The sequence below is a fragment of the Anabrus simplex genome, chromosome 1 (genome assembly GCF_040414725.1).
Source record: "Anabrus simplex isolate iqAnaSimp1 chromosome 1, ASM4041472v1, whole genome shotgun sequence".
Taxonomy (NCBI): domain Eukaryota; kingdom Metazoa; phylum Arthropoda; class Insecta; order Orthoptera; family Tettigoniidae; genus Anabrus; species Anabrus simplex.
In genome coordinates, this window is record NC_090265.1 from 1225156317 (window position 1) to 1225181004 (window position 24688).

Below are 24688 nucleotides of genomic sequence, written 5' to 3' on the forward strand. Positions count from 1 at the left end.
TATGTAAAATGTATGCTTCTGATACGAATAAATAAATAAATAAATAAATAAATAAATAAATAAATAAATAAATAAATAAATAAATAAATAAATAAATAAATAAATAAATAAATAAATAAATAAATAAATAAATAAATAAATGTTTAAGATAAGGCGTGGGTCTACCTTCTTCAATTATGTTCTTTCTTCAAAAGTTCTTAAAGAAAATTACGTGTTCATTTAGCTTTCTATTATACACGAACATTCTGGGCCCACCAACTCACTCACTTTTGAGGTGGAAGCAATAGCACTCATTTTACAATGTTTAATACGTTGTGCAGTCCTATAGGCTATCCTTACCTAACATAAATTATATATAAATTCACACTTTAACAAGAGAAGTCACATCGTATTATAATAGAAAAAAATAACACAATAATATAACAATGCACTGTTGAGCGCGGCAGAACGAACGGACGGAACAGCTCAGCACCGACGTTACAAGCTTTTGTTTCCACTTTCCACTGTGGTAACACGACCGGATAACCTACTAGGATACATCTCAGTGTCGAGGCGAAAGGGGCCTTGCTTGGCACAGGAGCAGTAATACTCCCCTAGCTGTTAGAAGAGATTCAAAGCGTAACCATTGCATAGAGTAGTAACAGCCTCTCGCTCAGCTTTGACGGTGGCAAACTGCTGCAATAGAGTCCTCGCGCCACGTCCAGGCGAAGAAACAAAAGTATTAAATAATAATATTAAATAATATTCGATTTTTATATTTTCAAACTGTTACCAGTGGTAACTGTGGATACTAGCACGCTTCGCCACTGATTGTAACTCTTCGTGAAATACGTGTATAGAAGACACGTGGGAACTCCTTCGCGTACCGTCCTCGAGCTTCAGGTGCGTTCCGAACAGATTCTCAATAGATGAACATTATCTCTGTGCATTCGTTGCTGCTGAACACATCACCCGCTGTCATTATGTTGACAGCAACGGTAGTGCTACTGTACCAAATACCAGCTTACTACTATGCGTTCGACAACGAGGCTTACAGGGAGCACATACGACGGGTGGCGCTTAGGAACTTGCAGCGAACGACCGTCCAGGTGTTACTTTTTCGTATTCTGACGTAAATAATATGCAGGCGGTATTACCCCAGTGAAAAACCGTTATTAGACATCTCATTCATCATTAATGCATGCGGGATACTTATAAGTGGAAAGTATAGCACTGGTGGACTACCTGACATATCCCACACAATGTTTTGTGTTGCGTACTGAGCCTCGGTGGCTCAGGCGGCAGCGCGCCGGCCTCTCACCACTGGGTTCCGTGGTTCAAATCCCGGTCACTCCGTGTGAGATTTGTGCTGGACCAAGAGGAGGCGGGACAGGTTATTCTCCGGGTACTCCGGTTTCCCTGTCATATTTAATTCCAGAACCACTCTCCAATATCATTTTATTTCATCTGTCGTTCATTAATCATTGCTCCAGATGAGTGCGACAGGCCTCAGCTGCCGGCACAATTCCTATCCTCACCGCAAGATGGGGCTTCATTCATTCCATCCCTGGCCCGGTCAATGACTTTAATGTAGTCCAGAAATCTTATAAATCCCAGCTGATTTTGTAATTTTCATCTTTTGTACTTTTTGTAAATGTCTTTATTATCATGCATAAATTTCGGTAATTCGCCAGTATTCGTGGCCTACTCTCTCTCTAGACATTATCTTTATATGCAAATACCTTTAAAAACTGCTGAATGTATACTTCTGCCCTCTGTAAGTCCTCACATATACACTCCCATGGTTCATTAATGATCTCTGAAACGTTCTTCCTGGCACCTATTTCTACCTTAAAATAACAATACATATCCTAACATTTCTCCCCAAAATTCATATGGCTGCCAATTATGCTTGCCATCATGTCATCCTTACGTCTTCCTTGCTTGACTTGGTAAGGTACAGTGGTTTAGTTGGACCGGAGCGGGCCGGAACGGCGTTCAGGAAAATATTTTGCCGCTTTAGAATGAGGTAACATTTTTACATTCAGTAAGAACATGTTATAATCTATACATAGCGCTGAAACGTCATGGGTGTACAATGAGATCCACGCCGAAAAGAGAAATAGGCTGCTGGTTGCAAGATCAAGCGGACTTATTTTCATAAGCAGCGTTGGACCCCTGTGCATATATTTAACCCACAACCATATGTCAAGTCATGGCTACGAAAGGGGAAACGTTCAGCTGATGAAACAACTTGTCGGAAACATAAGGCCGCTGATTTTGACACCTAATACTAGACCATTTGGAAATTTCTGAATTAATAATGTGAGTTCCTGTAAATATTTTGTTCCAACTACATCACTGGTAAGGTATATACAATTTTGTAGAGTTTCAACGCCGCAGTTGCCATCAGCGACTATGAAAGATGGTCCATTCCATATGATGAGCTCCCTGGCACACGGGGGGCAAAATGATCATTATTTTACGATTGACAAACCCTAAAGCGCTTGAATAGTTTCAGTTGAGGTTCTGTTATGTTCATTTTGACAGGTACGCCTAGTTCGGAGCTTATAACTCTCTTACCTTCAAGCAATCAGATACCTTCAACCGAAGTGGAATGTGTGGTCCAGTAACACGGGCAGGTTTACAACCATGTGCCACGGAAGCAACTGCATACTCACTACTGAACTTGGAATTTGATTGTTGTTGCATATGTATAGGTGTCTATTGTGAAGGTGGGAGCGAAAAATATTGGTAAGGTACTGTATGGAATTTAGCATAATGTATTCGTCCACCTTGACCCATTACGCTCCCAGTGGATAGACAGACTTACGGTTACGACACACTAAAATAGTTCTGATATGCTGAAAGTAAAAGGTCAGAATAAGGTCAGAGCCCTGCCGTTAGAATCCGAAGAACACAGCCAATACACTTCAAAATATGAAAATTGGTGGAAATATCTTGGTATGGATCTTAAGAAATTCTCTACAAATTATACAATTTTATTTATACTTGAGATCGTAATCTCTGGCTGACGATGAATTTTTCAGCAAAATTTATTAAGTACTAGTTGTAGTACCCGCCTATGCTCGGACACTTTTTCGAATGATTAATTTAAGCATGGAAGTGAATTCTTGTAGATTTCTTTATTGTGATGCTGGTTAATATTTTACGAGCTCTTCGGTAGATTTAAATTTATCGTTATGTGTTTAGTTTGAATTTTAGATTATTGAGTTTCGTGTTAAACTTTGTCATTTTGGATACCCAAGAAGTAGTTGAACTTTTCTGACAAGTAATAACAAAGTAAGTTATAAGTGTATGAATATACGCGATACGCGTGCATAATTCCACCTGCCATTGGGATTGTCACCAATCAGCTTATCGACCCCGAAAACTGTGGATTCAACACTGATATCATTTTGGACATTTTATTTTTCACCCACTGTCAATCCCAATGCCTATGGAAGCTGAACTTAGACTTAAATAGCATCCAAAGTATCAGAAATCATTTCAGCGAGCAAGAAATTGATTCGACACCAATATCAGTTGTTTTCGATCATTTTTACATGAAACTCCTCCCCTACGGGTGATAGGGGTATCTTAACACAACAGTGGATTTTTTCAGGTATGAAGTGATACGTGTCCCAGGTTTGCTCAAAAGCTATACTGGAATATCCACACATACATCCACTATCTCGTTCTATTTGTACATTTTCCTTTAACCCCTTTTTACCCTCCGCACACTTAAACGGCATCCGGAAGGTCATTATACTTCTCAGCGATTCTAAAAACTATGGATTTGAGGATAATATTGGTCGTTTTCGATTAATTTTACATGTCACCTCCTCCCCACCTCACACTTAGGTTGTTTTCTCCCCACAGTATTTCTTCATGATAGTAAGTCATATGTGTGGGAGAGTGAAACTGATAACTTGTCCATTCTCTCTGAAGCCTGGGACTATTATTTGGATACATCGTTGTATTATCTGTAACTTTTAGATTAAATGAAATACAAGATGCTACTTGCTTTACGTCGCACCGACACGGATAGGTCTTATGGCGACGATGGGCTAGGAAAGGGCTAGGAGTGGGAAGGAAGCGGTCGAAATGAAGCGTAAATTTAAATCTACCGAAGAGTTCGTAAAATATTAACCAGCATCACAATAAATAAATCTACAAGAATTCACTTCAAAGATTAAATTAATCATTCGAAAAAGTGCCCGAGCCTAGGCGGGTACTGCAACTAGCACTTAATAATTTTTGCTGAAAAATTAATAGTCAGCCAGAGATTACGATCTCAGGTATAAATAAATTTGTGTAATTTGTAGAGAATTTCTTAAGATCTATACCAAGATATTTCCCACGACAGAAAACGGAATTTTCAAATTTTGAAATGTATTGGCTCTGTCCTTCGGATACTAACGATGAGCTCCCTGGCACGCGAGGGCAAAATGATCGTTATTTTACGATTGTCAAAGCCTAAATTGCTTGAATAGTTTCAGTTGAGGTTCTGTTGTGTTCATTTTGACACGTACGCCTAGTTCGGAGCTTATAACTCTCTTACCTTCAAGGAATCCGATACCTTCAACCGAAGTGGAATGTGTGGTCCAGTAACACGGGCTATTGGATAGGAAAGGCCTATCAATTGGAAGGAAGCGGCCGTGGCCTTAATTAAGGTACAGCCCCAGCATTTGCCTGGTGTGAAAATGGGAAACCACGGAAAACCATCTTCAGGGCTGCCGACAGTGGGGCTCGAACCCACTATCTCCTGGATGCAAGCTCACAGGCGCGCGCCTCTACGTGTCCAACAAGGAACTCTCCGAAGGCAATATTTACAACTTGATTGAACTTTGAATGACGAGGTTGATGCCACTCTCATAGTGAAGAAAATTCGAGGTGATTCACCCATTCAGGAAACATTTCCTCCTACTACCGCTGCGTTCCACATCAACAAAAAATTAAAAAAAACATTTAACAGGAAATAAAGGGACACCGAAGCCATTCTGTGTATTCTGAGATAAGCAAGGACACAGGGCCAAGACTGTAAGCAAGTAAGCAACATCAAGGACCGTACTGAGAAACTACAGTACATCACGATGCTTTCTGTGCCTTAACCGCGGTCACTCAGAGCTGCAGCAAACGGGGAAAATCTCTCTACTCTAAATGCAAGTAATCATATCATCATTCAGTTACCCTTATTGGAGGTTCATAACCAACCACAGTTAATAAAATTGCCACCCAGTTACCTGATTACACGCACTTACAGACGGCACGTGTTCGGTTAATTGGACCAACGTTCTCTAACTGGTTTACTCACCATGGAGAACCATCCACATCTGGGACGAATACGGCCACAAGAGGCCCCACATCAGCGGACCTCCAGGACTACAAGACGCTCAATCAGATAATTCTTTACTGTTTTATATTATTCTTTCTATGTTGTATTATTGTAACTATTGTTATGTTAATATGTGTATTTCGGCCGTATTAGCCGCCACGTAATCTTTCTTAAATAAAGCACTGACAGGTTCTTCTTCAAAGGACCTGTCGCCTTATACCTTCGCTGGCTCGCGGGCTGCGCCCAATGCTCTCTCTCAAATACACGCATAGCCGCTCAGGCCCGGCCGGAGATGGGGACGGGCTCCGTGTTTCCCGGTGGGCGTTTCTCCTCCAATCCGGGATCATGTTGCTGAGGTTGTTGCCTTCGCCCCCCCGAGTTCCGCGACCCCGTCCTCTGGCTCTGCCGCGAGAGACCTGGGGCTGGCGAGGCGTCTGTTGAAATGTGAAGCCTTCCGGGACCCATGCCAGGGTCTCGGCAGTAGCTTGGTCCAATTGAATAGCGTGGGCCCAGCCTCGGCTGACCGCCACGTACAGTAGGTTGGCCCTTGTTGCAAAGTAGGTCTTCTGTGCAGGGTCCAGTGTGTCCCAGGTGGAGAGACCCCATAATATGGAGTCTATGTCGTGACGATCTCTGCCGGTCGGGATGAGAAGAAGTTGTTGTTCGAGAAAGCGCGCCAATTGGAGCACTCTGGCAGGGTCGGGGTTTGTCCAACCTGATGTAAGTTCCATCGGACGTAGACGTCTCCATGGCGATGGCTGCTGGGCTGGTGGTTGTGGTTGCGGGTTGTCCAGGGTCTGGTTCGGTTGCTGTTCTCGTTGGTCCATCACTGTTAAGTTGTGATCGGGATCGTCGTCGTCGTAATTCTCGAGTGCTTGCAGCCTTTCGTTGAATGTTGACTGTTGGACCGTTAAATCCTTGAGTAGAGTCTGGATTTCTGTTAGGGCACGCGTCAGTGAGAGATCAGACGTGCCCGTGGCCATGCGGAGTGTGTGGCCCTCCTCAATGTCTTCAGCTCGTTCTTTTGAGGAGTCACGACTGCGGGTCGCTTTTCTTGGAGTAACGCCGGAGGTCGTTCGAGTCTCAGGAAACGTGTCTGTAATCGATGTTTGCTTCGGCATGCCTTGTAGACTCCAGCGGGACGTAGTATTAGTTGCCTTCACCTTCCCTGGCTCGCGGGCTGCGCCCAGTGCTCTCTCTCAAATACACGCATAGCCGCTCAGGCTATAAAAGGCGTGACCCGAGTGAGCTCTGGGACAGTCATGAGCCAGGGAAGGTGAAGGCAACTAAAGTAACACGTTGTGTTTTGGACTCAGGCAGTCAGTCTACTTCCACTTATCATTTATCAACTCCCTAAAACTTGAAATTGTTGCTGAATGAGTCTTCACCATCACTGGACTTGAAACAACTCAATCAACTTCAGAGAAACGCCATCAGGTACGTCTTCACATTCAAGGACACAAATATTTATTATTGCTCTCGAAAGTAACAATGTGTATTCTGCTCATCCGACTACTCCACCAGACATCACTTCACTCGCACACACAATCATAAACTATTGTTGGCAGACCTCAGAGATTATTCCCCAGACTTGCCCATCGGACTCGACCACTACTGGAAACTAATAAAACACACTCCTCCGATCAGAATGTCTTCCTCATTTGTCTTAATTCCATCAATTTTGGGATTTATACTTAGTGGGAACCGATCAGGAATCGTCATTACCGAAGTCAGCGTTAATAACGTAGATCTACTCGAAGATTTTACAACACTTCATAACCAAATACGTAAGTTTTGGAATTTCGGAAGCGTGGGCATCAGGGATACTGAATTAAGATAAAAAAAAACTCTAAGTACTAGAAGCACAGATATACTAAACGAATTCCACTATTCTCTCTGTGTAGATGACGGTAAGCGAGTAGTTTCACTTCCAAAGAAACATAATTCACTCCTTAACAACAATCGACGATGCAGAAAAACGATTCCAAGCGTTGACAAGAACATTCAAGAACAACTTACTTCAACTACAAAGTTATATACTACAATGAAATAGTAACTAACATTCTACAGGGTCAAGTTGAGGTGTTTGATAAGGATATCATACCAGAATTATCCTGCTATCTACGTTGTTAAGAAGGAGAATGGAGATTACGCGAAATGGTGAGTCGTGTCTGGCGCATCTTCTCATACAAATATGTGCCTGTCTTTAAACGATATATTGGAAATAGGACCGAACCTCCTTCCTGAAACAGTACCTCTATTACTCAGGTTCATATTGTTCCCAAATGCCTTAATCGGGGATGTAACGCAAGCATTTCTACAAAAATCTTTGCACCCCGCTGACAGTTTCCACGTGATACTTTTGGTGATCCTCTGACTACAAATGGCATTATCAACTATAGTTTCACCAGACTACCCTTTGGACTTTCTTGTAGCCCCTTTCTTCTCTCTGCCACACTCCGAGAGTTAGTAACGTTACTCATACTGATTTATTTCCTTCAACTGCTGCACTGGTGGAAAAATGCACTTTCATGGATGACTTTATTACTTCTACGACGTGCGAAATTGCTCTTTAAACAATACATAGAGACGTTACCGCCCTCACGAACATAATTATACAATCTTTCTATGTTGAAATGGGCTAGTAACTCCGATTCTCTACAAGAGACATGGAAGGCTGCCAATAAAGCGCCACATGTAAGAACAAAATTTTTAGCATTGATTGGAATACCGAGTCTGATGCCTTCTATCACATCGCTGGTGATATTTTAACTGGTTTTTTAGAGAAACCTAGTACCAAATGCCCGGTATTTCAGGTTTCGAAATTCTACGACGCACTCGGATTGTTATCACCAGTCTTAATAATTGGCAAATTACTATTCCAGGATACTTGATACAGAGGTGTTGGATGGCTAGAAATACTTCCCTTCGACAATGGTGCAAAATAATCGTTATGGTGCTCCAGTCTCCACCATCTTTCAGATATTTGCCTTCCACGATGAATAGGAGCTGTAAATCCACGATTAGAGACTTCTACATTACATGTTTCCTGCGACGCATCGAAACCAGCATGTGGCGCTGCCATATACCTGCGTACGGAATTAAACAATGACTCGACAGTGCGACTAGTATGCATCAAAGCTAGATTAACACGGTCTTGCAGCGTTAGCGGGCGCGAGAAATTTACGGAATTTCTGTAATGCCACAAATTATGCTGTTACTAAGGCAACAATGTAGACCGACCCTACTATTACACTTGGTTGGATTCGCAGTGAACCTTATCGTTGGAAAACATTCGTCTGCAATCCTGTGACCGAAATCATCTCGTACACTTCACCATCACAGGACTTAATAATCCGGCAGACCATTTGTCAAGAAAATTCTGCGTTCGACTGAAACATGATGGTATGGATTTACCTGGATTCTAGATTCTCTATAGTACTGGCCTCAAGATTTCATATCTGAGCACAATGCACTCCCAGAATGTAGGACAACCACTCATCAAACACTTGCCGGTACCACTCAAAATCCCCTTCTTGATATTTCCAAGTACAGTTCCTACTTCAAACTACTCCCTATATTTGGATGGATTTTAAGTTTTGTGAATAACATACGTAACAGAGAAATACGTTACGGCGAACTAACGGCTTCTGAATTGAAACCAGTCGACGTTACCTAATTCTTACGGCCCAGCAAGAAAACTTTCCTGAGGAGTATAAAGCTTTATGGGAGCATTTACCACTGCCGAAGAATTCTAAAATAAAACGTGTCCAATCATTTCTGCGAGACTTCCAGGAGGTCGACTTCATTTCACTGAAACAATATTTAATGAAAGACACCCACTCCTTCTTGACGGCAATCATCATTTCTCTCTCTTTTTTATCCGACATATTCATATTGAACAGCATCACCTGGGACTGCGAGTAGAACTTTCGGAACTTCTGTAAGAATTCTGGATAGTTGGAGCTCGACGGGCCATCAGGAAAGTTATTCGAATGCTTTTACCACACAAGCTCGCGAATAACCCTCACGGACAAGTTCCTGAAGCTCCATTACCAGCATACCGCGTTCAGTACGCAACTCCATTGGAAGTCACAGGTTTGGAGTTCGTTGGCCCACTGTATGCAAAGCAAGGCAAAACTGTACAAAAGGTGTATGTCTCATTAATCACTTGTGCCACTACTCAAACTGTTCACCTGGAACTTACTTCCGAGATGACTGTAGACAAATTCTTACTCACCTTTCAACGCTTCACCAGTCGTAGAGGAATGCCACGCGCAGTATATTCAGAAAATGCTGCCAACTTCCATGCAGCCAATAAGGAACTCTAAGAAATACCTACTATCCTTCAGCAAAACAAACCATCCCAATACTTTTTAACCAATGGAATTAACTGGAAATTCATCGCTCCACGTGCTGATTGGTAGTGAGGATGGTGGGAGCGTATGATTGGCACAGTTAAGTGGTACATCAGAAAAGTGTTAGGACGCAGACAAGTGGATCGTGAAACACTTAACACAATTCTGGCCAGTACGGAGGCCACAATAAATTCACGTCCATTACTCCAGGATGAAGGCCCTACCACTTTAACTCCTGCTCACTTCATAAACCTCGGACGACGAATGACTTATATCCCTACTGGACCTAAACCAATTCTGCACAAAGACTTGAAAATAAAATTCCGACTTCAACAACAGGCAACAGATGATCTTATGAAAAGATGGACCCAAAATTATCTCCTGAACTAAGAAACGACCATCATATCCAGCAGACACATAAAAAAGCATTTCCCTTACGAGTCTGCACAAAGACTTGAAAATAAATTTCTGACTTCAACAACAGGCAACAGATGATCTTATGAAAATATGGACCAAAAATTATCTCCTGAACTAAGAAACTACCATCATATCCAGCAGACACATAAAAGAGTATTTCCCTTACGAATGGGAGATGTAGTTCTTCTACAAAACGACTCACACCGCCGTCGTATGTGAGAGAAAGTAATCATCCAACAGTTACGACAAGGACGAGACGGCCACATCAGGACACTGATACTCTGCACGACTTACGGACATCAGATTACACGTCCAGTGGAGCTGATCATCCCACTGGAGATCAACAAGTGTGGGGAAGATATGGGAGATTTAAACTGATAACTTGTACATTCTCTCTGACTGTGACTTCTGCATTCTCTCTAAACGTCTGGGACTATTATTTGGATATGTTGTTGTATTCTCTTTAATTTCTAGATTCACTGAAATACAAGATGGTAGTACGTAGTTGACCTGAAGCGATTTCCTTTTCATTGCATTTATTCACTACAATATGCGCACCAAGTTTGATGGCGAATTATGCTGAAACATAACACAAAAACATCCATCATCTCAGCCATTTTGGGCAATTTCCTTTTCACCCCTTCTCACCACTATGACGACGGGGACAGAACTTCGACTAAACCGGCACCCGACATGTCACTGTTCATCTCAGCAGCCCATAAAAACTGTGGATTCGACATTAATATTGGATTTTTCATTGTTTCTTACATAAAACCCCCATCTCACTCCCACCTAGTTAGGGTTGCTAGGGGTGTCTTAACCAAGTACTTTTTCCAGATAATAAATCATATGTGTACCATGTTTGGTTAAGAGCTATGCTGAACATACACACGTACATCTATAATATCGACACTATTTTAGATTACTTTTATATCTCACCCCCTCCCATCACTGTAAGGGGTTCTAGAAGTGTCTTATCTCCACAGTGTTTATCTCCTGATAGTAAGTCGTAAATGTACCAAGTTTGGTTGAAATCGATCCATTAGTTTAGGAGGAGATGTAGTACATACATACATTCATACATACATACATACATACATACATACATACATACATACATACATACATATACCTACTATATAGATAGATTATATACACCTACTATATAGATAGATTATTTAATTATTATAACTTACTATATCGATGGCCTAGAATGAAAACCTCGTATCTCACCAAGTTCTTCTTATCCATTATTTCCCTTAAGACTGGTTACGCCTCCCAACCACGCATGAATATGCAGTCCATCCGAACAACGTTCGTTGTGTTCTTTATTCCTATGCCGACGTGTGAAGGAAAATGAACCTTACCGTACCGTACTATAGGAAAGTATGTCTGCGTGACTTATTTACTAAGTCCTAGAGTATAATTTTTATAAGGTTCATTTTACTTTACGCATCAGCATAGGAAAATAAACCCAACGAACATTGTTCTGATGGACTGCATAACCAAATGTGGCTGGGAAACGTGACCAGTCTTAAGGGAAATAATGGATAGGAAGAACTTTTTGAGATACGAGGTATTCAGTCTAGGCCATCGATATAGGCTATTGATATTTTTACGGTATGTATTCCGAACCTTTATAATCATCCTAACTAGAGGATGAATTATTTATTTTTAATAAATCTTACCAACGGAAAAATCTCATTAGATAGTACGCTACATTAGGAATAATAACCTCTCCAAATTGTAATTCTAGTAAGTGCCTAGATATGTTTAAGTTATGATTTCTCGAGGGCCATAGAACTATCGACGTGTTTTATAGGTAGCACTCTTCTTTTTATACAGTGTTAACGGTCATTACACCCACCTGACCCGTTTAGAATATCATGAGAATATAGCGTCTGAGAGTTATCGGTACTCTTGTTTGCATACAATGGTATGTGTGGTTTGATTTGTAAATTAAGTACCTAGATACTAAATTGATTTAGGTTTGATAATGAAGATACTGCTCATAATGGATCGTAACCACGATAAAGTGTTCAAAAAGTATTAATTTGATTTCGTATGGCTACCGTCGGTCCGGTGCAGCCCTTGTATGGCAGACTCACCGACGAAGGTGGGTGATATCTGCTGTGAATAGGAAACTGCGTTTTGTTGTAACAAATCAGAGGGTTGTGTGTGGTATGTGGCTTGCAGGGATATTTGGGACAGTACACACTCCCAGTCACCGCACCAATGGAATTAACCATCTCCGACTCGGCCGAGAATTGAACCCGGGGTCCTCTAAACCAAAGGCGACTATGCAGACCATTCAGCAAAGGAGGTTGAAGAAAGTTAAAAGTGAAAAAGTATTACATTATGAGTATAGGCTGCAATCGCTGTCACCTTAATATACCTCCAAGGACCGACGAACGAGTCAGGATGAGAAAAGGCATTTTAATATATTTCAATATAGTCAACTAACTGAACTGGTCAGTGCAAGGAGGCACCTTGGTATTTTAATATACTGTCAACTAACAAAACTAGTCGGTGCAAGCAAACACCAAGGTAGCTATTTTAATATATCGTCATATAAGAGAACAAATCAGTGTGACAACGTGCCCAAGGCATTTTAACATATCGTCGTTGCCGGGACGAATCCTCCTATGTGATCATATTTTTGGAAATATACTGATCCGCAGCACATACATTATGAAGAGCGAGAATGTCTTGACAGCTGCCACACAATATTGCACCTTAGATGACAGAACATTAAAGGCCAAAGTTCTAAGCTAAAACATTTCACATAGGAGGTTTCGTCCCGGCAACGACGATATTATTCACTAACAGAGCTTGTCAGTGTAAGGGGACACCAAGAAATATATTGTCAACTAACAGAGAGTGTCACTGCGAGGGGACACCAAGTTATTTTAATATATGGTCAACTAACAGAGATTGTCACTGCGAGGGGACACCAAGTTATTTTAATATATTGTCAACTAACAGGGATTGTCACTGCGAGGGGACACCAAGTTATTTTAATATATTGTCAACTAACCGAACTAGTCAGTGTGAGGAGTCACCAAAGTATTTATACACTGATGAGTGATTGAATTAGATATATCTGGCTGGTAGCGTGTAGGAACACCTTTCACCCTGATGACGAGACTGGCATGGACTCAATAAGACACTGGATGCGTTGGGATGGCATTCTGATACAAGACTGCTGCTCAGCCTTTCATAATGCACGGAGATTTATCGGAAAAATGTCCAATATGCGCACATCCTTTCGGACAGCATCCCAGATGTACTCAACAGGATTGAGGTCGGATGACCTTGGGGGCCAGGCAAGCATCATCGTGTCAGTTGAATGTTAATCGAACGAATTGGACACAATTCGGGAACGATGAGGGAGAGCAATGTCTTGCTGTAGATGTGGGTCGCCTGCAGTGTGCTGAAGACGAACAAATCGGCGAACATGACTAACAGAAGATTCCTGCGTAGTTCGCCGGTAAGGGACGTTGGTAGACATACCAGTACACTCATTTCATCTCACGTGATCAGTCCTCACACGAGGATACAAGTACTATCGGTCTGAACTTATCCCGCTGGCAACAGGGATCAATAGCCTCACATGCTTAGCTACGCATTCGTACCTTGCCATCGGCGTGTACCAACTGGCTTCTCGCCTCATCTGTTCCGGTGGTCTTTCACCATACTTCGAGAGTTCAGTGGCGATGTTCCTTTATCCACGTCAGTTTTTACGACGTGTGGTACGGAGAGGTCTTCTAGAGCGACGGCGGCTTCTATATCTCACTGCGAGGAAGGAAATGGTTCTAGATGGTACGGTTGCTCAGACATTGTTGATGCCTAAGATTGAATTCGGGAGTAATCTGCTGCACTGCGACATGTCTATGATGTCTTATCATCCGAGCTACCAGACGGCAACCCCTGTCATCAACGTGCTGTACACCATAGTGATTGCCCATGGCAGCGGTGGTTTTCCAGAATCCACGTACTCATGGTGCCTTCTTTAAACGGTGGACAGTGGAAAGCCCCGTGCCTGTGCGACTTCGAAGATGGAATGGGCCATACGTCTAGATCTGACAATCTGGCCGCTATGAAATGAGCTGAGATCTCATGTCTTACTTATCTTTTGCTTAGCTACTATTCGTAAGGCCAGGTTCAGCTCAGGCGATATTGCTGTATGATTACATTCGCCAAGCCAAACACAGGACCATTTCACCAAAATGGTAGCTATCTCTAATTAAATTGCTCACCAGTGCCAAATAACAATACTAATTAGGATGGAGAGACATCCAAGGGGTTTCGGTAAACTGAGAGATTAGAATACTACTTTCCCCTAGTTGTAATATACATTGTTTCGATATATCGTCGTTGCCGGGACAAAACCTCCTATGTGATAATATGTTTTGGAGATATACTGACCCGCAGCACATACATTGTGAAGAGCGAGAATGCCTTGACGATATGCACACGATATTGCACCTTAGATGACAGAACCTTACCAGCCAAAGTTCTAAGCTAAAATTATTTCACATAGGAGGTTTTGTCCCGGCAACGACGATATGCTTTTAAATACGTAATTCTTATTACTGTCAGTTTGACTGCCACTACAGTATATTAAACTTTACAGTTAGATCTGTGAAGTATTTTGCAAATTTTAACAATCAGTTTTCTTTTTCCTAGATGTTAAGCAGTTCCGGAATAAACACGTATTCTACCCAGTACGTTAGTGCTTTTTTAAATATTTATTTCCTTTACCATATATATGTTTATGTTAAAACTGTTAAGTTAGTCAGTATGCCGAAAATAACGTTTGAATAAATAAATAAATAAATAAATAAATAAATAAATAAATAAATAAATAAATAAATAAATAAATAAATAAATAAATAAATAAATAAATAAATAAATAAATAAATCTGATGGTATTCATTCAAGAAGGAGACATGCCATTCTATTTCAATTCAGTTGATTCCTTTGCAGGTATAATTCTGTTACGATATGTTTTCTTTTTTAGGTAGTTTATCAATTTAGTTATTCGAAATTAGTTTCGGAAGACTGAAGAACCCAACAGTAAATTAATTGATTCAAAACTGAAAAGAAATGGCGTCAGATATCCCAAAATATATGTTTAGAGTTAGGAACGTGTGATTTTAATTTAGATCAGAAAACAATTAATTTATTTGTTTACATTGTCTTATTATGGAAGAATATGTAGTTGCAAATACATCTACTCTGTACTCATTGCGATATTTATTAAATACTAGCTGATGTACCCGTGCTTCGCTAAGGAATTCTACATTGTATACAGAGTTGTAGGTTAGGTAGAGTACTCGTTGTGAGCAAGACTGTATTAAATTGCATAGCTCTTAACGTTACCCTGGAAACATTAAACGTATTTTCTCATATGAAGACTGCGTTAGGGAATTTTCATTGTAATTGTAGGCCCGCTTGTCTACCATCAGTCATAATCAGGTTGGAGAATTGCATTATAATGGCAGACACTCACTCTCCACCTGCCTCTTTATATCCTCAGAAATACTGTCTTAGTGGTTTTCCCAACTAAAATGAACATAGGTCATTACAATGACGTCAGTAGGAATGACGCGAGTAAAAGCAATGATTTCACATGAAATGCTCGATTAAATGGAAAACCACACATCTTCTCACTTTTAACGCTGCCGATCTAAGAGTCCAAAGTTCCAGAACTGGAATGACCAAGCCGCAGACAGCCGTGATCCGTGAACACTCTTAGTCTCTTTTCGGAGGGCAGAGGGTCGAATAGTGGAGACTCCGAGGGCAAAAACTATGCTCTCTTACTAATCTGTTTCGTACGAGTACCCGATGAGTCGGAAAATCTCAATTCACTACACTGGCAGCGGAAAAATCTATCTGACTTGGAGGCAATTTTTTTCCTCCAAGCCAGAGGAGAAACCCCTTCTTCACTGCTAATTTTGAATAAAATGAATGTGGAATTAAATAAAACTGAGGGGGAAGAAGCTCTTTTTAAGAAACGGCTCTTTTCAGGGTTGAATGTTGAGTTATTTAGTGAATTGTGGTGCTATAATTTAGAATATGCCTAAATTGTAATTCTAGACCAGGTCATACTTCTAGTACTACTACTAACTGAGCCGCTGCCTTAAGAGTCCACACTGCTCATTCAAAACAGCGCGTCAGAGTAGGGATCGAATAGCTGGAATACTATGCTGAACCAGTGAGTTAAGTACCAGCAGTACGGTATCATAAAATGTATGAACCAGAGGAATGGCATGCTAAAGAAGAAAGTTTTCTAACTCCCCAGCTATTTCCCGCCAATATTCAGTCAGGCTGTTATACTCGGTACGCAGCAGTAATCCCATCTATCGGAGTTGAGCGGCAGCATAAGAGACAAAAAAAGATCACCACAAACAATGGTCAATGTAATGTTATTGTTGATCAGTGTTATGCGCTTTCAATATTGTAAGCCTTCACATTTAGATTTCTTCCGACTCTGAAATACCACTCTTATCATAGTCGGTACGGTAAAATTGAATAAAACATAAATGGTCGGAAATTGTATTCTCTATAACTTTTGTTATGTAGTACTTTTCGATAGGGCCAATGACATAGGTATTTAAAAATAAAATTTTAGGCCCCTTCCCCTAAACTATAATTTCATACAGGACGAATAAAATTGTTTACAACTTAGACTGTAGTTTCTTATTCCCTACTCTATATACCGACTATTATTGAATTCTGTTAACCCATTTTCTCGTGGCTCGGCGTTGGCAACAAAAATACAAATTCATGAATATCTGTGTTATCAAAGCCTGTACGGTAACGATGTATGACACAAATGATCGGAAATTTAATTCTATATAACTTTTGTTATGTAGTATTTACAGATAGAACCAGTAATAACATAAATATTTGAGAATTAAACTTTAGGCCTTCCTCTAAACTACCATTTCAATTGGCGTGAGTAAAATAGCCTAGATTGTAGTGGTTCATCCTCCGACTTCACATACCGATTTTCATTAAATTCTCTTCAGCCGTTTTCTCGTGATGCATGTACATACATACATACATACATACATACATACAGACAGACAGACAGACAGACAGACAGACAGACAGACAGACAGACAGACAGACAGACAGACAGACAGACAGACAGACAGACAGACAGACAGACAGACAGACAGACAGACAGACAGACAGACAGACAGAAATTACGGAAAAGTAAAAATTGCATTTCCTTGTTACTATGGACATGACCGATAGAGAAATACCATTCTTTTCAAATTCTGAGCAATGTACAGATTAAACTCTTATTTTATATACAGTTACTCCCATAAATATTCGGCCACTGATAAAATCCGTGAAAAAGTGATGACAATAACGCAACCATGAGCAGGATGTGATACCAAGTGTGTCTCAGTAATGGAACTACATGTGGTTGCTTATGCCGAAGAGGAATCAGGGAGCATTGATTTACAGTATGCTGTAATAGAAACGATATTACTTACATGGGTGAAATGACACGCCTCAAATATATTCGGTCACCCGGAAAGGCCAGGATTGCCGTTGTGTTCATTGACAGAGACAGGGCAGATAGCGTTGCAAAACTTTCAGTTCAGAAATGTGGTGCCGCAAGACACGTCGTGCCGAAGTCATTCGCTGCAGTGTTGCGGACAGGTATCAAATAGGGCGCAAAAGACAACACAATGCCACGTTTGAAGAACGCCAGCTCCTGATATTCCATCATGCTCGAGGTAAATCGAATAGAAAGATATCGCAGATGCTTAACATAGCAGGATAATCGTTGGAGACATAATCAGACGATTCCAAAACGAAGGCAGAATTGATTCAGTTCCTCACACAGGCAGACCAAGAAGGCTGACAGAACGACAGGAGCGGTTTGTGCTTCGGAATGGGAAACGAAATCCAAAAATTAGTGCTCAGAAAGTGGTAGCAGCTGTTTTAGAGGAGTGTAGAAAGAAAGTCAGTACTGAAACCGTGCGAAGAGCACTGCGAAGGAATGAGTTACTTGGGAGAAGAGCTAGGAGGAACCCATTCATTAGCGCGGTATACGAAAAGAAGCAGTTAGAGTTCGCGAAACCTACGTAAGCAAACCCAGTGCTTGGTGAGAGGATGTGCTATTTGTTGATGAGTCCAAGTTCAACGTGTTTGGGTCCGATAGAAAGCAATTGGTGTGGCGGAAACGTCACGAGGAACTGAAAACAAGCAATTTACAGGCAACGGTAAAACATGGTGGAGGAAGTGAAATGGTGTGGGGATGTGTTGCATCGAACGGGGTTGGTACACTGAGTTTCACTGAACATATTTTGACAAAAGAGGGCTATTTGGCTATCCTCAAAAACAATTTGCGACAATCTGCGGAACAACTAGGTATACAGCATACTTTCAAATTCTACCAATATAAAGACCCCAAGCACAAGTGGTAACTTGTCAGGGAGTGGCTGCTGTACAACTGCCCGAAGGTTTTGGAGATTCCACCACAATCACCCGACCTGAACCCCATCGAGTATGTGTGGAGTCAAATGAAAGCAGCTCTGCAATTCCGGCCGACAAGTTCCCTCACAGACTTGAAGCGGAGACTGCTACAAGAATGGGCGGCATTAAGCCCTGATTATATCAAAAAAGTTATCACCAGCATGCCGAATCGACTGTAAGAGGTCATAAAACATCAAGGTGGACCTACAAAGTACTGAATGTGTAACAGGGTTGTGAATTATGCGAGTTTATGTTGCTTTTTTGTACAGTGACCGAATATTTTTGAGGCGGCACGGGTATTATTGCTTTTATTTAAATGTACGACAGATGGCGTACTAATGACTGCCAGAAGAGTTTGAATTACATCACAATGTGTCTATAACGTTGTATTATGTTTTCCTACATGTTTCGTTGTATTATACATTATCATTATAGTGTAAGAATAATTATCCAATAAAAGTGTGTCAAAAATTAGAGTGACCGAATATTTATGGGAGTAACTGTATATAGATTTTCATTTTAACACTAGTGAATTACTATGTTGTTGGGTTCTTGATCTAGAGCAGTAGAAGGGCGTGTAGGTGGCTTAGGGATAGACAAGTTGAACAGAAAGAGCAAGTTAGGTCTACCAATAATATTACTGAATAATTTATAGACTAATAGATGAACTGCAATTACGCGTCTTTTTGCTAAGGAAACATGGTACAGAGGAATTAAAGGAACTGAGGACTGAAATAAAAACATGAAGGAAGAAATTAAAGAAATAGCATTGCAAGAAATAAGCGAGGTGTTACAAACACAGAAAGAAAGGATGACAGTGTTTATGTGATTAAGAATTCAGGTGGAATTGAAAAGAGAAACTTGAAGAAGACAGCCCCGCAACCACCACAAGTTGAGCAAGGCCATCCAAGAACTGAACACAACACCACGGAAATGTTGAGGCAGGGAAGTGATAGACAACGGAGAGCAGCGAAGGAGACGCTTGCTCATCAAATTTATAACACTCACAACAACACCTACAATGAAAAGACAGGGTCAGTCTGACTTGAGAAAAATGGTGCAGAACCAAGAAGAAAGTCAAACTTGGTCCTCTGTCGTATTAGGTGAAGATTTAAGGAAAACTCAACAATCCCGCAAGGAGTCTAATGGTATAATAGGTAGAGATGACACCAGCAACAACAATAACCTAAGAGTAGCCGTGCGTAGAGCCTTCTATACGTTAAGCGTTTACATAATGAAACAACTATAGAGGACATGAGGACCCATATGAAAGACGACGGCGACCCAATAAATCAAAGGGGGCATAAAAGGGCTTTCCGTATTGGAATTCCTTTTTGTAAATGTCCCAGGTTTCTGGCCCACAGGACTGCTAGTAAGGAGTTTTATTTTTCGATGACACGAAGAGGGCACAAGGTTACACACACCAGGATTCCGCAGCGAATCGACCGCAGGAGCAAATCCTACTATGGAATGCAGTAAGGATGAAGAATGCGATCGCTGTGCTACCCAATAAGTACTTCCAGAAGTATGACATTGCTGTACTAACAGAAACAATGCTGATAAATGGAGATGACTTACATACGTTTCCAGGACTTTACAGTGTACACTCACTTGCCACTCCAGCATTAGGTAGGCCGTCAGGAGGGGTTTCCGTACTCCTCAAACCAACAGTAGGGAAGATCAGACAAATAAGAAAAGAATACAACATAATTACAGTGAAAACGGAAAGCCTGACCATTATTGGAATGTACTTATAACCAGACACCTCTATAGGAGATGCGGTGGAATCAATTATGAAGGCAATAGTACAGGTAGAAACCGAAAGAAACGTAATATTTGCAGGAGATTTCAACAGGAGTGTAGATAAATCATATCAGAAAACAGAAATCATACTGGACATTATAAATGAGGAAGGATTCACTCTTAAAAAAAAAAAAACAGAGCTCGTAACTTATATAGCATCGAACTGATATAGCGCAATAGACTTGGTTTTCTACAGAGGATATGAAATAAACATAATTGAACAGACGACGGTAGCTGCGCCAATAAGGAAGCATTTACCGATGACAACAATCATATGGAGGGAGCCGGCAGGAACAGGAGGAGAGAAATCCAACAGAGGACAAACAGAAAATTATATGTAGATAAATTAAAACAAAATTAAAACAAGGTCGAAGAGGCAAAAGAGCACATTGAAGAGGGAAAATTTAATGAAGCCGCAAATATTGCTACAAGCCTGCTACAATCAGCCTGCGTGGAACGTAAGAAGAGATATGCACAGTTATGTTTCGATAACGAATGTTGCAGGGGTAGAAAGGTAGTTGTGGAGGCTCTACACATAGCCAAAACGCCCAATCGAAAGGAAAGTCTGGCAAAATATGCGCAGAGAAGAAGACTATATAAAATTCTACTGGAAACGAAGAGAAAGGAGTATTTAGAAAAAGGGGCGAAATAGCAAGTACAAGAGGCATTAAAAATTCTTACCTGGCATTAAATAGGAAAACTGCAAATACATCTTGCGAAATTTCTATCGAAGCATGGGAGACACATTTCATAGGAATTTTCAATCAAATGAACTCAGACGAGGCATACAATATTGAGCCCAAAGTAGATCAGTTTATTGGCACAGTAATTACCAAAGAGGAAATAATGAGGGTAATACAACAAACCAAGATTTAAAAAGTGGCAGGACCGGATGGAATTTTTCCGGAAGACCTGAAAGAGTCTGCAGATATGCTGATAGACCTAAGGGTGGCCCTCTTAAACAAATGTTTTCAAACAGGGCAGTACCAGAATAATGGAGGACAGCAACCATGAAAATTATTTACAAAGGAAAAGGATCGTTCGACAACCCAGATTTCTACAGAGGAATTGTGCTGGAGGAGATTCTCTTTAAGGTACTTACATGTATTGTTAACGAAAGGCTTAATATACTAAATGATCCTTATCTACCAGACTGCCAGGTTGAAACAGAGGAGCACAATACAGGCCGTGAAACATCTAATGCAGGATATAGAAGAAGCATTATGACATCCTAAAGGGGAAGTACTATGCAGTATTCGTAGATTACAGAAAAGCCTATGAACTATTGAACAGAAGAAAGCTAATGGAAACATTGGAAGACATTTATAGGGGAAGGCCACCCACTCACCTTGAAAATACAAAACACCATGAGATACAATTACAAGTAACAACGACATAAGATGAAGGAAAATAAAACAAACCAACGGTGTCATGCAGGGTGATCCTATCAGCCCTACTCTGTTTAATATACTAACGGCAGATGTCATGTCAATCATAAACGATAATTCGAAGTCTGCTTTGCGCCTGCAAGCTTAGTGCTGCTGCAGTTTGTGTTGTTTGTGTGGTAATAATCAGAGTTGTTGCGCTTTACGGTTCTCTGCACGGGTCTATTCGAGTTAAGGAATCGGTGTGTGCAAGTGAAAAAGTGAGTTCTCCTTTTGTATGGCTACTAGTAGAGGGAAACTACTACATTCCGGCGTTCTCTCTGACTGGATGCGCCATTTTCCAGACTTACAGGCGCCTCCCTACTAGCTCGGAGCTGAACAAGCCTAGGCCTGGTCGCTTAGCGATTAGGGGCTTGCTTTGCCTCCTACTACTGGCTGGAGATGTCCACTTAAACCCCGGTCCCACCACTTGTGAAATGAAAACAGTAGTGATGTGCTTGAGCCCGGCTCGAGCTGCTCGAACAGATGACGTCAGAGCTCGAACATGTTCGAGCTTTGCTCGAGCTTTTGTGTGCGCCGCAACCTAGCGCCTTGCTGTTACTAACACCCAGCAAACTTGAGAAGGATACTTGAGAGTATTATGCTGGACAGTACCGGTTCGTCCTCTTTACTGTTACTTCCGTGTATTTTGTACATAATATAATTTCGATCCATACCTATATATTGGAGACAGTCAAAATTTGTTTTTGTGCGATGATTCGTTACAAATGCCGCCATCCTAATAAACCAGCTCTCTACTAAAATGTGTTGTTTGGGCCGTATATCATCATCATCATCATCATCTGTTTACCCTCCAGGTTCGGCTTGTCCCTCGGACTCGGCGAGGGATCCCACCTCTACCGCCTCAAGGGCAGTGTCCTGGAGCTTCAGACTCTTGGTCGGGGGATACAACTGGGGAGTATGACCAGTACCTCGCCCAGGCGGCCTCACCTGCTATGCTGAACAGGGGCCTTGTGGGGGGATGGGAAGATTGGAAGGGATAGGCAAGGAAGAGGGAAGGAAGCGGCCGTGGCCTTAAGGTAGGTACCATCCCGGCATTCGCCTGGAGGAGAAGTGGGAAACCACGGAAAACCACTTCCAGGATGGCTGAGGTGGGAATCGAACCCACCTCTACTCAGTTGACCTCCCGAGGCTGAGTGGACCCCGTTCCAGCCCTCATACCACTTTTCAAATTTCGCGGCAGAGCCGGGAATCGAACCCGGGCCTCCGGGGGTGGCAGCTAATCACACTAACCACTACACCACAGAGGCGGACTTGGGCCGTATAAAGACAGAAAAAGGAAACCATTCACGTGTCGTAATAGTTACATATTTGAATGGGTATAAGACTAAAAATGTATATTTTATCTGCAGTTGCTGTTGACACATTACTCGCTCGGGTGCATGGCTCAATGGTAAGCGTATTTGCCTTTGGTTATAGGGGTCCCGGGTTCGATACCCGGCAGGATCAGGATTTTTAACACCATAAGATGATGTCTTGTTTTATTTGTTCCAGATGGGCTCGAAAACTACTGGACCGATTGACCTGTATTATTGTAAAGGATACAGCTTGAAATCGCGAGTCACGTTTGAGTTTCATATATATTTCACGCAATCAGACAGTAACATTGCTGCATCATAATATTTATACATGTATTTGTGTATACGATTGATGCGATATTAATCCTTTCTTACTCAAAGTCTTCTATACAAGCAACAAGGGTAATTCTCTCCCAAGGAGTGGATTCAAACCCTCCAACATTGAGGCAGGAGGAGAACCTCGCCTGAGGCGCTGCCAGCTGTCTTGGCCGCCCAAAGCATTACGTTGGAAGGATAATATTACCGTATTCATAATTTTGCACGGTCTAGAAAGCCAAGAATAACAGACGAGAGGATCTGTCGTGCTGACCGCACGACACCTCGTAATCTGCAGACCTTCGGGCTGAACAGTGGTCGCTTGGTAGGTCATGGCCCTTCGGGGCTATTGCGCCATGGGGTTTGGTTTAGTGTTTTATTCATAATGTTGCGTCCAACGTACAGTTGTTACAAGGCACACAAGTGCTGTCTTGGGAGGAAATCCTCCTGTTAATACGCGGAGAATATTACGGATACATGCTTTGTCCTTTTCATTGCATATTTTCATAATCTAAGCCTTCTAATTTTATGGGCAATCTTTATTCCCCATAAGATATACATCAATGACTGAATGTAGTAATATGTGAAAGCACGTACCTTCGTTATCAATATAATGCACACACCTGCGTGAACGGTGCTGCACTTCATATGCTGTTTGCTTATATGCACGTTCCCGCTGTAGCCCGAGTCAGACTCCGCCTTCGGTCACGTGACTGCTCGAGCTTGCTTCGAACCTCGGCCCGTAACAGATCGGCTCGATCCCGCTCGAACACGGGTATCGTTTGCCATCACTAGCTGTAGCCCGAGGCAGACTCCGCGTTCGGTCACGTGACTGCTCGAGCTTGCTCCGAACAGGCTCGAACCTCGGCGCTTATCGGGTCGGCTCGATCCCGCTCGGACAACGGTATCATTTGTCCATCACTAGCTGTAGCCCGAGTCAGAATCCGCCTTCGGTCATGTGACAGCTCGAGCTTGCTTCAAACAGGCTCGAACCTCGGCGCGTATCGGGTCGGCTCGATCCCGCTAAAACAGGGTATCGTTTGGCTATCACTAGCTGTAGCCCGAGGCAGACTCCGCCTTCGGTCACGTGACTGCTCGAGCTTGTTTCGAACAGGCTCGAACCTCGGCGCGTATCGGGTCGGCTCGATCCCGCTAGAACACGGGTATCGTTTGGCTATCACTAGCTGTAGCCCGAGGCAGACTCCGCCTTCGGTTACGTGACTGCTCGAGCTT

General features: G+C 41.9%; 1 protein-coding gene across 1 annotated transcript in view; it reads right to left on the minus strand.

Annotated features, from left to right (window-relative positions):
• LOC136858212 (very long chain fatty acid elongase AAEL008004) overlaps positions 1-2698 on the minus strand; it is a 99082-nt gene extending 96384 nt beyond the window's left edge. The window contains exon 1 of the mRNA XM_067137594.2: positions 2563-2698. The gene's annotated coding sequence lies outside the window, so the exon portion shown is untranslated. The remainder of the gene's footprint in view (positions 1-2562) is intronic.
• Between the last annotated feature and the right edge of the window lie 21990 nt (positions 2699-24688).